This window comes from Odontomachus brunneus, unplaced genomic scaffold (assembly GCF_010583005.1).
Source record: "Odontomachus brunneus isolate Ranch 3 - 2012 unplaced genomic scaffold, Obru_v1 Obru_scaffold_237, whole genome shotgun sequence".
Taxonomy (NCBI): domain Eukaryota; kingdom Metazoa; phylum Arthropoda; class Insecta; order Hymenoptera; family Formicidae; genus Odontomachus; species Odontomachus brunneus.
In genome coordinates, this window is record NW_022639687.1 from 5,010 (window position 1) to 5,443 (window position 434).

Consider the following 434-nt stretch of genomic DNA (forward strand, 5'->3'; position numbering starts at 1 on the left):
AACCAAACCAAACCAAACCAAACCAAACCAAACCAAACTAACCAAACCAAACTAAACCAAACCAAACCAAACTAACTAACCTAACCAAACTAACCAAACCCAACCTAACCTAACCTAACCTAACCTAACTAACCCAAACCTAACCAACCAAACCAAACCAAACTAACCAAACTAACCTAACCAAACCAAACCAAACCAAACCAAACCAAACTAACCAAACCAAACTAAACCAAACCAAACCAAACTAACTAACCTAACCAAACTAACCAAACCCAACCTAACCTAACCTAACCTAACCTAACTAACCCAAACCTAACCAACCAAACCAAACCAAACTAACCAAACTAACCTAACCAAACCAAACCAAACCCAACTAACCCAACCAAACCAAACTAACTAACTAACCAAACCAAACTAACCAAACCAAACCAAAC